At 41.4% G+C, this 12,632-nt stretch overlaps 1 protein-coding gene across 1 annotated transcript in view; it reads left to right on the top strand.

Annotated features, from left to right (window-relative positions):
- The window catches only part of PARG (poly(ADP-ribose) glycohydrolase), a 482,847-nt gene that overhangs the window by 121,872 nt on the left and 348,343 nt on the right, over positions 1-12,632 (top strand).

Below are 12,632 nucleotides of genomic sequence, written 5' to 3'. Positions count from 1 at the left end.
GTTAAATAAGAGTCATCACACACCTGCCTTATTTAAAAGTGCCTCTGATTAACCCTGAATAAAGTTCAGCTGTTCTAGTAGGTATTTCCTGATATTTTCTTAGTCGTGTCCTACACAAAAGCCATGGTCTGCAGAGAGCTTCCAAAGCATCAGAGGGATCTCATTGTTAAAAGGTATCAGTCAGGAGAAGGGTACAAAAGAATTTTCAAGGCATTAGATATACCATGGAACACAGTGAAGACCGTCATCGTCAAGTGGAGAACATATGGCAGAACAGTGACATTACCAAGAACTGGACGTCCCTCCAAAATTGATGAAAAGACAAGAAGAAAACTGGTCTGGGAGGCTACCAAGAGGCCTACAGTAATATTAAAGGAGCTGCGGGAATATCTGGCAAGTACTGGCTGTGTAGTTCATGTGACAACAATCTCCCGTATTCTTCATATGTTTGGGCTTTGGGGTAGATTGCAAGAGAGAAGCCTTTTCTTACGAAGAAAAACATCCAAGCCCAGCTAAATTGAGCAAAAACACATCTGAAGTCTCCCAAAAGCATGTGAGAAAAGGTGTTATGGTCTGATGAAACCAAGGTTGAACTTTTTCGGAATTATGAACAGTTCCAAATACCAATCAATATTGGCACGAAACCTTCAGGCTTCTGCTAGAAAGCTGAACATGAAGAGGAACTTAATCTTTCAGCATGACAACGATCCAAAGCATACATCCAAATCAACAAAGGAATGGCTTCACCAGAAGAAGATTAAAGTTTTGGAATGGCTCAGACCGGAATCTGAAATCTGTGGGGTGATCTGAAGAAGGCTGTGCACAGGAGATGCCCTCGCAATCTGACAGATTTGGAGTGTTTCTTTTTTAAGACACGATGAGTCCACGGATCATCATAATTACTAATGGGATATTCACCTCCTGGTCAGCAGGAGGAGGCAAAGAGCACCACAGCAGAGCTGTTAAATAGCTCCTCCCTTCCTTCCCACTCCAGTCATTCTCTTTGCCTACGTTAGTGATAGGAGATAGAGGTGTTAGAAAAGATTCTTCAATCAAGAGTTTATTATTTTTAAAGTAGTGCCAGAGAGTGCTGCTTTATTCTGGGGTGTAGCCGTAGTCTATATCAGTCTCTGCAGGAGAGCTATTGGTGGCTTTAAAGCAATGGGAACTTGTGGGACATAATTCTCACTGCGCCTCCCATACAGTGATGCTGCCCTTATCCTGATGGCCTAAGCAAAATTATCTCAGGCTTTATCACCTTCCACAGGGCTATGGGAGGGAGAGGACCTCCTAAACCTGCTGTGCTGCCCTGCTGTCGGGCAGAAGGTAAAGGTAAGTGCTAACTTTTTTATTCTGGGTCTGAAGCAGACAGAGGATTCAGGACAGAGGAAGTATAGCACTTTACTGGGACAAATATCTCCTATAGACTGCTTTAGGAGGATTTTCTGACAGCATGATTATAGCAGGCACTGGGGCTCAGGAGAGTGGCTTTGGGGGACACTTGATTCGAGTGGACACCATGAGGGGTATGCCCTGCGGCTAAGGGAGGGCTAAATCTCTTATAATATTGTTTTTATGGACTGGCTCAGTTCAGTTTTTATGAGCCGTTTTGTGTTGTACACATTTTGTTTTCTTTCTCTGGTGTTGCGATTCGCCCCCAGGTTCAGGACATCTCCCGGTATTCTATTTCTAAATATTATAATGGCGACCGGGAGAGCATGTATATTACGCCCACGAAGGGCGGGTTTTAGTTTTGGAGCTTTTTTTCTTTTCTATCAGCAGCGCATATTTCTATGTCTTTTTATTATGCAGAATCTGGGATGTGATTATCACGCCCACGAAGGGCGGATCTATGTTTGGGACTTAGCTAACTCTTACGTTCATTCATGAGTTAGAACGGTTTCTGAGTAGGAACCTCAGCAAGTGTACTAGCTAAGCAGTGTACTAGCTAGGTGGGTCCAGGTAGCGCTTCAACCGCGCTCAAGATCTGTTTTCAGACTGTCATGTCTTGATTTAGAAAGGGTACATGACGTTTTTAGGGATGTATAAGCATTAGGAATCTTCAGCTAGTTAACATTTTTATATGGTATTCTTAGTTGCGTTTATTTCACTGTTTATTTGTTTGCTGCACACAAAAATAAAAGGTTGCAGTTTAAAATTTAAAGTAACAGTAACTTTTGTTTAGCTGCTAATTTTATTAAAGGAATTTCATCCGTTGTGACTTTGGATGGAAAAGCACACAAAAATAAAGTTACTTTTAAGATTTAAAGAGACAGTAACGTTCTTTATGTGTGAATTTTATTACAGACTTTCAGCTGTTTATTTAATTCATCCTTTGTGACTTTGGATGGTACAAAAGCACACAAAAATAGTTACTTTTATGATTTAAAGAGACAGTAACGTTTTGTATGTGTAAATTTTATTAAAGAATTTCAGCTGTTTATTTTTTAATTCATCCTTTGTGTCTAAGGATGGAACAAAAGCACACAACAATAAAGTTACTTTTAAGATTAAAGAGACAGTAACATTTTTTATGTGTAAATTTTATTAAGATATTTTTCTGAACCTATTCCCTCTAAAGCAATTGCTTTTTAGTAGTCTATTGATGATAGTCAAGTTATGCCACAAATTTCTCCTATAGTGTCCCACAAAATTTTATGGCCCACATGCAGTGTCCTGCGCTTCCTTTCACACTCCATTCGGAGTTATGATGCATTATATGTTTTTTCCACGAGGTAGAAAACATTTCTAGTGGAATAATTTCAGTTGTTGCTATTACGCATGGTTCCTCCCTGTTACTGAAGGAGGAAGATACTTTGGGATTATCTGAGAGAGAATTCTCAGATTCATATGGAATTGTTACTTTAGGAGGTCTTAACTATCCTGGGCGACCCTGACATAGTACGTCCAGTAAATACATTTCCGGTGTAATCTATACTAGTGCGTCCAGTAAATTATAAGGATGGACGCTTTCCCTATTTTTACAAAACTGTTTCCCATAGCCGACTCCGCTAAGGAGGCTGGACGAACAATCCCTAGGGGGGAATGAGTTGTCAGCTTAGCTCTATGTACAAAAATTAGAAATAGGATGTACATCAGGGCTTACAATGGCAACCAGCTGTGTATTTTGCTACCGTCACTAGTGCGACAGAATATTGGTTTGATGCATTGTCTGATGCTACTAAGTCAGAAACTCCCCTGGATAAAATCCAGGATTGGATAAAAGCTTTCAAATTTGGCTACCTCTTTTATTTCAAATTATCAAACTAGGAACATAGGTTTCTCTGTTCCAGCTCACAGAGCCTTATGGTTAGAGCCTTGTTCTACGGATATATGCTCTAAGTCTAAGCTTTTAGTGCTTTTGTTAGTGACCTTGTTGGGACCTGGCTTGACGGAAATAATCTCTTTTGAAATTAAAAAAAAAAAAAAAAAAATCCAAAATAGCCTGCTGTTGAATCAAACACAGCATGAAGGTCATGGGTTCGAGATGTTTAATCATTTTATCAGCCCTTGGTTAGGATCAGGCCTGTGTTCAAACCAGTTACTCCTCCATGGAGGATTAATTTAGTTTCTCTTGTAAAGGTGTATCCAGTCCACGGGTTCATCCATTACTTGTGGGATATTCTCCTTCCCAACAGGAAGCTGCAAGAGGACACCCACAGCAGAGCTGTCTATATAGCTCCTCCCCTAACTGCCACCCCCAGTCATTCTCTTGCAGCTCTCGACAAGAAAGAGGTTCACTCTTGCCATCTCTCAGCTATCCATATCCCAGGAGTAGAGAACTGGGAGGCGGATTTTCTAAGTCGGCAGACTTTTCATCCGGGGGAGTGGGAGCTCCATCCAGAGGTATTTGCCCAGTTGATCCAACTTTGGGGCAAACAAGAACTGGATCTCATGGCGTCTCGTCAGAACGCCAAGCTTCCTTGTTACGGGTCCAGGTCCAGGGATCCCAAGGCAGCGCTGATAGATGCTCTAGCAGTGCCCTGGTCCTTCAGCCTGGCTTATGTGTTTCCACCGTTTCCTCTGCTCCCTCGTCTGATTGCCAAGATCAAGCAGGAGAGAGCTTCAGTGATCTTGATAGCCCCTGCGTGGCCACGCAGGACTTGGTATGCAGATCTGGTGGACATGTCATCCTTTCCACCATGGTCTCTGCCGCTAAGGCAGGACCTTCTACTTCAAGGTCCCTTCAAACATCCAAATCTAATTTCTCTACGTCTGACTGCTCGGAGATTGAACGCTTAATTCTATCAAAGCGTGTTTTTTCCGAATCGGTCATTGATACCTTAATTCAGTCTCGAAAGCCTGTCACCAGGAAAATCTATCATAAGATATGGTGTAAATATCTTCATTGGTGTGAATCCAAGGGTTACTCATGGAGTAAGGTCAGGATTCCTAGGATATTATCTTTTTTCCAAGAAGGATTGGAGAAGGGTTTGTCAGCTAGTTCCTTAAAGGGACAGATTTCTGCTCTGTCTATTCTTTTGCACAAACGTCTGGCTGAGGTTCCAGACGTTCAGGCGTTTTGTCAGGCTTTAGTTAGAATCAAGCCTGTGTTTAAACCTGTTGCCCCGCCATGGAGTTTAAATTTAGTTCTTAAAGTTCTTCAAGGGGTTCCGTTTGAACCTTTGCATTCCATAGATATTAAGCTTTTATCTTGGAAAGTTCTGTTTTTAGTAGCTATCTCCTCGGCTCGAAGAGTTTCGGAGTTATCTGCTTTACAATGTGATTCCCCTTATCTGATTTTCCATGCAGATAAGGTAGTGTTACGTACCAAACCTGGGTTTCTTCCTAAGGTGGTATCTTATAAGAATATCAATCAGGAGATTGTTGTTCCTTCACTATGTCCTAATCCTTCATCAAAGAAGGAACGTCTATTACACAATCTTGATGTGGTTTCGTGCTTTAAAGTTTTATTTACAAGCTACGAAAGATTTTCGTCAAACATCTGCTTTGTTTGTTGTCTACTCTGGACAGAGGAGAGGCCAAAAGGCTTCGGCAACTTCTCTTTCTTTTTGGCTAAGAAGTATAATACATTTAGCTTATGAGACTGCTTGCCAGCAGCCTCCTGAAAGGATTACAGCTCATTCTACTAGAGCAGTAGCTTCCACATGGGCTTTTAAACATGAGGCCTCTGTTGAACAGATTTGTAAGGCGGCGACTTGGTCTTCGCTTCATACCTTTTCTAAATTCTATAAATTTGATACTTTTGCTTCTTCTGAGGCTATTTTTGGGAGAAAGGTCTTACAGGAGAAAACAAAATTTATGCTTACCTGATAAATTTATTTCTCTTGTGTTGTGGTGTATCCAGTCCACGGCCCGCCCTGTCATTTTAAGGCAGGTGTTTTTTATTTTTAAACTACAGTCACCACTGCACCCTATAGTTTCTACTTTTTTTCTTGCTTGTCTTCGGTCAAATGACTGGGGGTGGCAGTTTAGGGGAGGAGCTATATAGACAGCTCTGCTGTGCGTGTCCTCTTGCAGCTTCCTGTTGGGAAGGAGAATATCCCTCAAGTAATGGATGAACCCGTGGACTGGATACACCACAAGAGAAATAAATTTATCAGGTAAGCATAAATTTTGTTTTTCAAGGTTCTTCAGGTTCAGTTTGAGCCTATGCATTCCTTAGATATTAAGTTACTATCTTGGCAAGTTTTATTTCTTGTAGCTATTTCTTCTGCTTGGAGAGCGTCAGAACTCTCAGCATTACAGTATGAGTCTCCTTACCTTATTTTCCATTTAGATAAGGTAGTTTTACGTATTAAATTAGGATTTCTTCCTAAGGTTGTTTTTGATCTGTACATTGATCAGGAGATTGTTGTTCCTTCCTTGTGTCCTAATCCTTTTTCTCAAAAGCAGGGCAAAATTTGGACATGGTCCGTGTTTTAAAGTTTTATTTACAGGCGACTAAGGACTTTTGCTAGTCTTCTTCTTGTTTGTGGTTTTCTCGGGAAAACGTAAGGGACAGAAAACTACGGATACTTCTTTCTTTTTGGCTGAAGAGCATATTACGTTTTGCTTATGAGTCGGCTGGACAGCAGCCTCCCGAGAGAGTTATGGCTCATTCCACAAGGGCTTTTACTTCCTCATGGGCATTCAAAAATGAAGCTTCTGTAGAACAGATGTGCAAGGCTGCAACTTGGTCCTATCTTCACACTTTTTCAAGGTTTTGAAAATTTTACTCTTTTACCTCGGCTGAGGCTGTTTTTGGGAGAAAGGTTCTTCAAGCAGTGGTGCCTTCTGTTTAGGTTCCCTGTCTTGTCCCTCCCATATCATCTGTGTACTCTAGCTTGGGAATTGAATCCCATTAGTAATTAAGATGATCCGTGGACTCATTGTGTCTTAAAAAAGAAAGGAAAATTTATGCTTACCTCATAAATTTGTTTCTTTTTTGACACGATGAGTCCACGGCCCGCCCTGTTCTTTTAGACAGGTTGTGGGTTATTGTAAACTTCAGACACCTCTGCACCTTGGCTTTTCCTTTCTCTTCCTAACTTCGGTCGAATGACTGGAGTGGGAGGGAAGGGAGGAGCTATTTAACAGCTCTCCTGTGGTGCTCTTTGCCTCCTCCTGCTGACCAGGAGGTGAATATCCCATTAGTAATTAAGATGATCCGTGGACTCATCTTGTCAAAAAAGAAACAAATTTATCAGGTAAGCATACATTTTTCTTATTCACCTCCTGGTCAGCATGAGGAGGCAAAGAGCACCACAGCAGAGCTGTTAAATAGCTCCTTCCTTCCCTCCCACTCCAGTCATTCTCTTTGCCTACGTTAGTGATAGGAAGAGGTAAAGTGAGATGTTAGATTAGATTCTTCAATCAAGAGTTTATTATTTTAAAAGTAGTGCAAGATTGTGCTGCTTTGTTCTACGGTGTAGCCGTAGTCCATATCAGTCTCTACGGTAGAGCTTTTGGTGGCTTTAGAGCAATGGGAACTTGTGGGACATAATTCTCACTGTGCCTCCCATACATTTATGCTGCCCTAACCCTGATAGCCTAAGCAAGATTAATCAGGCTTTATCTTTCTCCATAGGGCTATGGGAGGGAGAGGACCTCCTAAACCTGCTGAGCTGCCCTGCTGTCGGGCAGAATTTAAAGGTAAGTGCTGACTTTTTTATTCTGGGTCTGGGGATAAGATCTCAGAAGAAGTGGAGAACTTTAATTTCTGGGACATAGACTCCTATTTGTAGAGGAGGACAATTTAGACAGCACCTTATTAGCAGGCACTAGGGCTGAAGAGAGATTAGGACTTTGTCTTTATGAGCTTGTTTCTCTGGGTCTGTACAAGAAATGGGGAAACGCTCAGTATGAGGTGAATGCTTAGATGGGCTAAGTTGCTGGCTAGCAAGGGACAGACCCATTTCGACTGCAGACTTTCAGTATGTTTGTTTTACTGTCAGCAATAGATCCGTTCTCCATAATAATGGCGACCGGAATTTCACCTTGACAACGCCCACGATGGGCGGCGCTTCGAGTGGCACCAACTTGACGTTCAGTCTGCTAATTTTACTATCGGCAATAGATCCATTTCTATAGTAATGGGGATTTTGCCTTGATAACGCCCACTATGGGCGGAGCTTCCAGTGGCGCCAGTTAGGCTTGCGCACTCTGCTTCTACTCTTTTTTTTTTTTTTTTGGCAACATGTACTTCCTTCTAGTACGGAAGGATATGGGCAGTGGTTAGTTAGCTGCTTGAGAACCAGACAGCACTACTATGCTGTATCTGGGTTTTTGGGTCTACAGAAATAAAATGCATTTGTAGACACAGTAGCATCTTTTATGTTTTTAAATGTTGCATAAAAGATTACATCTGTTTATGTGTACATTTGAGTACCGTTAAACTTCCCCTACATGAGGAAATAAATGTGATGTAACATCCAGTAACATCTTTTATGTGTTAAATGTTTAATAAAATATTACAAATGTTTATTTGTACATTAGAGTACCGTTAACTTTTCCTCTACATGCAGAAATATATGATGTTTTTAACATTTAAAGACACAGTTACATCTTTTATGTTTTAAATGTTTCGTAAGGATTACAACTGTTGATGTGATAATTCGTTTTTGAAGCAAGAAAAAATGTTGTTTTAACATTTAAAGACACAGTAACATCCTTTCTGTTTTAAATGTTTAATAAAAAAAAAATTTAAACTGTTTAATGGATATTTTTTTATTTTTGAACAAGAGGTCCTGCTAGATTTTTTCGTAAAAGTTAATGCCCTGATGCCGATGTGAATACACAATTTTTTTCTGTTCTTCTAGGTGAAGAATGTTAGGCTGTTTCAGATAGACTTTTTCTGAGACAACTCCTTTTTAAGGCAGATACTGTTTAAGAATCTATTGATAAGGTTCATTTTATGCCGCAAATCTCTCCTCAAGTGTCCCAATGTTATAGCCCTCACAGGCAGGGCTCTGCGATTTATCTCAATCTCCTTCTGGAGTTACTTTGCCATTTTTTTCCCCATGTTGCGGGGTTGGTGCAAAAGGAAATGGGTTACATCAGTGAATACGTTTTTCCGTATGTTTCTTCCCTGAAAACTGAAAAGGAAGATTCTTCGGTAGTGTCTGAGGAAAAAAGCTCAGACAGTAATTCATTTATATGAAGAAATTTCATTCAAGTTTAACCTGACATACCTCCATTTATTAAATAAGGAGGCTTGGAAAACAGTTCCCAGGGGGGAAGGAGACATTTCCACCTTAGCTAAGAGATCTACTATTCCCATAGAGGATAGTTGTGGCTTCAAATACTCTATGGAAAGAAGTTAGAGGGTCTATTCAATAAGATGTATGTACAACAGGGCTTACAGGCAGCCAGCTGGGTACATTGCTTCCGTCACTAGTGCGGTGGCATTTTGTTTAGAGGATGGAATCTTCCTTAGATGAAATCCAGGATAGGATAAAAGCTCTTAAACTAGCTAATTCCTTTTATATGGATGTCTCCCTTCAAGTTATCAATTTGGGAGCCAAGATTTCGAGTTTCTCTTTTCTAGCTCGCAGAGACTTATGGTTAATATCTTGGTCTGCGGATGTGTCCTGTCGGTCTAAACTGCTGGCTATCCTTACAAGGGGAAGACCTTTTCTTTTTGGGACCTGGCCTGTCGGAGATTATCTCCGATATATCAGGTGGTAAGGGTCATCTTTTCCTGCAGGATAAGAAAGACAAACAGACAAAACGGACAACAGAGCAATTTTCGTTCCTTTTTGGAATTTCAAGGGAAGTTCTTCCTTTACTCTCTCCAATCAGGAACAGACTAAGCCTACATGGAGATACAATCCATAAAGCCTGCTGTTGAATTAAGGACAGCATGACGGGCATGCCCCGATCCGGTATCGGATCTTGTAGGGAGCAGTCTTTCCTTCTTCGCTCAGACTTGGGTTGAGATGTTCTGGATCTCTAAGTATTGAAAAATTTTAGATCTCGGAAGTCTAAACAAACTTCTCAGGGTACCGTCCTTCAAGATGGAAACTATTTGTTCCATTTTTCCTTTGACCCTAGAGGGTTAAGTTATAACAACAGTGGCTGAAAGGACGTGTATTATAATTCTTTATTATTATTCTTTATTTATAAAGCGCCGACAGATTCTGCAGCGCTGCCCATGGGTACAAGGATAACAGTACAGTGGAGAAACAATACAATAAGACACAAAATTTTACAGACAAATACAGGGGGAATTGAGGGCCCTATTCCCGTGGGAACTTACAATCTAGATAGTGTACCTACATGTTCCTAAGGTTTGTCTTTCTGGTCAAACACTTCCAGTTTGTGGCTTTTCCTTTCGGTCTTGCAACTGTTTCCAGAAATGTCACAAAGGTTCTGGTATCTCTGTGGGCGGTGCTTCAATTACGAGGAATTGCAGTGGCACCTTATCTGGACGACATCCTAGTCCACGAGCCACCTTTTCAACTAGCAAGATTCCACACGGAAATGTCGTTTTACTTCCTGCGATCTCACGGTGGAAAGGTAAATTTGGATAAGAGTTCCTTAGTCCCAAATACAAGAGTAACTTTCTTGGGAACCATTATAGATTCCCTATCTATGAAGATTTTTCTGACAGACGTCAGGAACTCAAAGATTTTCGATACTTGTCTAGCTCTTCAGTCCACTCCTCGGCCATCAGTGGCTTAGTACATGGAGGTAATCGGGCTGATGGTAGCGGCAATGGACATCATCCGTTTGCTCGGTTCCATCTCTGACCTCTGCAGTTAAATATGATCAGGTAATGGAACAGAGATTATGTGGATTTGTCTCCTCGAATACATTTGGAGCAGGAGACAAGGGATTCTCTTCAATGGTGGTTGTCTCTGGATCATCTTTTCCATGGACCCTGCCTTCGCAGGGCTCAGGGAGTGTAGACTGTCAGTCTATTTTTCCTATAAACATCCTGGAGCTGAGAGCGATCTTCAATGCTCTTCTGGTCCTGGCCTCAGTTAGCCTCAGTTTAGCTTATCAGGTTCCAGTTGGACAACATAACTTCAGTGGCTTACATCAATCATCAGGGAGGAACGAGGAGTTCCTTAGCGATGACAGAGATAACCAAGATAATTCAGTGGGCGGAGGCCTATTCTTGTTGTCTGTTGACGATCCACATCCCAGGGGTGGACAACTGGGAGGCGGATTTTCTGAACAGGCAGACTTTTCATCCGGGGGGGTGAGAACTCCATCCGGAAGTGTTCTCCAGCCTGATTCTCAGGTGGGGTCAGCCAGAATTAGACCTCTTGGCATCTCGACAGATTGCCAAGCTCCCGAGATTCGGGTCGAGGTCCGGGGACTCCCAGGCGGAACTCATAGATGCTGTGGCGGTTCCTTGGACCTTCAGTCTAGCATACCAAATTCCTCCGTTTGCGCTTCTTCTTCGAGTCATTGCTCGGATCAAGCAGGAGAGGACATCAGTGATCCTCTTTGCTCCTGTTTGGCCTTGCGGGATTTGGTATGCGGATCTGGTGGATATGCCATCTCTGCCACTGTGGAGACTTCCGTTGAAGAAGGACCTTCTAATGAATCCAAGGGCTACTCATGGAGTAGAGTTAGGATTCCTAGAATTTTGTCTTTTCTCAAAGAAGGTTTGGAGTAAGGCTTATCGACTAGTTCCCTAAAAGGTCAAATCTCGACATTATCTATTTTGTTACACAAACGTCTGGCGGAGGTTCCGGATGTACAATCATTTTGTCAGGCCTTGATCAAGATCAGGCCTGTGTTCAGACCAGCTACTCCTCCATGGAGTCTGAATTTAGTTCTTAAACTTCTTCAAGGGGCTCCGTTTGAGCCTAGGCATTCCTTCGATATTAAAGGGACATGAAACCCAATTTTTTTTCTTTCATGATTTAGAAAGAGTATGTCATTTTAAACAACTTTCTAATTTACTTCTATTATCTAATTTGCTTCATTCTCTTGATATCACTTGCTGATTGGTTGCTGCACATAGAGGCCTTGTGTGATTGGCTCACACATGTGCATTGCTATTTCTTCAACAAAGGATATCTAAAGAATTGAGCAAATTAGATAATAGAAGTAAATTGGAAAGTTGTTTAACATTGCATGCCCTATCAGAATCATGAAAGTTTAATTTTGCCTAGACTGTCCCTTTAAGTTGTTATCTGGGAAAGTTTTATTTCTTGTTGCTATTTCCTCTGTTTGTAGAGTGTCAGAGCTCTCGGCTTTGCAGTAGGAGTCTCCTTACCTTATTTTCCATTCAGATAAGGTAGTTTTATGTGCTACATTAGGATTTCTTCCTAAGGTTGTTCCTGATCGGAACATTAATCAGGAGATTGTTGTTCCTTCCTTGCGTCCTAATCCTTCTTTTCAGAGGAAACGTCTCTGTACAATTTGGACGTGGTCCGTGCTTTAAAGTTTTCTCCTGTAGGCGACTAAGGATTTTCATCAGTCTTTTCTTTGTTTGTAGTTTTCTCAGGAAAACATAAGGGACAGAAGGCTACGGCTATTTCTCTTTCTTTTTGTCTGAAGAGTATCATACATTTTGCATATGAGACTGCTGGACAGCAGCCTCCAGAGAGAGTTACGGCTCATTCCACGAGGGCTGTTGCTTCCTCATGGGCATTCACGAATGAAGCTTCTGTGGAACAGATTTGCAAGGCTGCAACTTGGTCCTCTCTTCACAATTTTTCAAAGTTCTTCAAATTTGATACTTTTATTTCGGCTGAGGCCGCTTTTGGGAGAAAGGTTCTTCAAGCAGTGGTGCCTTCAGTTTAGGTTACCTGTCTTGTCCCTCCTGTATCATCTGTGTACACTAGCTTGGGTATTGAATCCCATTAGTAATTATGATGATCTGTGGACTCATCGTGTCTTAAAAAAGAAAAGAAAATTTATGCTTACCTGTTAAATTTATTTCTTTTTTGACACAATGAGTCCACGGGCCACCCTGTTCTTTTAGACAGGTTGTGGGTTATTGTAAACTTCAGACACCTCTTCACCTTGGCTTTTCCTTTCTCTTCCTAACTTCGGTCGAATGACTGGAGTGGGAGGAAAGGGAGGAGCTATTTAACAGCTCTGCTGTGGTGCTCTTTGCCTCCTCCTGCTGACCAGGAGGTGAATATCCCATTAGTAATTATGATGATCCGTGGACTCGTGTTAAAAAATAAATAAATATATCGGGTAAGCATAAATTTTCTTTTTTG

This window comes from Bombina bombina, chromosome 9 (assembly GCF_027579735.1).
Source record: "Bombina bombina isolate aBomBom1 chromosome 9, aBomBom1.pri, whole genome shotgun sequence".
In the NCBI taxonomy this organism is placed as follows: domain Eukaryota; kingdom Metazoa; phylum Chordata; class Amphibia; order Anura; family Bombinatoridae; genus Bombina; species Bombina bombina.
Note: the sequence above shows the minus strand (reverse complement) of the source record. Positions and strands in the feature narration are given on the sequence as shown.